Source organism: Miscanthus floridulus, chromosome 6, assembly GCF_019320115.1.
Source record: "Miscanthus floridulus cultivar M001 chromosome 6, ASM1932011v1, whole genome shotgun sequence".
NCBI classification, from domain to species: domain Eukaryota; kingdom Viridiplantae; phylum Streptophyta; class Magnoliopsida; order Poales; family Poaceae; genus Miscanthus; species Miscanthus floridulus.
Genome location: NC_089585.1, coordinates 36,969,380 through 36,970,136, shown reverse-complemented (window position 1 = coordinate 36,970,136; position 757 = coordinate 36,969,380).

Sequence of the window (757 nt, the reverse complement as noted above, 5' to 3'; positions counted from 1 at the left end):
ACTCACTCTGGCATAATTAACCCAAGACCGAAGAGCGAAGCGAAAAGACCGAGATTGAGACCGAAAAGATCGAGACCGAAAAGTTCGGTCATGAGTTCGGTCCTGACTCTCAACTAACCAAAGTAACCGATAGAAGTTCGGTCATATGTGTCGGTTAACCGAAGTGACCGAACTGACCGTAATTCTGTAGACTTCGTTTGTAATATGTGATTGTGATTTGTGAGAACTGAGAAAGTTGTGTGCTAGAACTTGTCATAATAATATGTGGTTTATTTTATATATTGTGTTGTTATTTTTTTGCCTTCAAATAGCAAGCATGCTGTTGAAAATTGCTATAGATTCTGCTATTGTTTGTGGCTGCTACTCAGGTCCGGTTAGTTCGGTCGTGACCGAGATCGAACCGAACTAACCGAGACCGAACTTCCTCGGTCTTCATTTTTTGCAAAGACCGATCGGTCCCAGGTTTCTGATGACCGAACTGACCGAATGACCGAGGAACCGAACCGATCGGTTCGGTCTAACCGAATGCCCAGGGTGACCTCCGACTGCAGGATATCGACCTTCACTTCTAAGAAATCTTAACGGAGGTGGGCATTACAGCCGCCTTCGATGAATAGTCACGGTTAATCAGGACATAACGAAGACGGGTGCCCTGCTCGCCTCGGTTTTAGGCAACCACCTCTGTTATTGTTTTAACCGAGACGGTCGCTATAACGTGATCGCCGCAGATACATGTTTAATGGTGGCGGGCTATTTT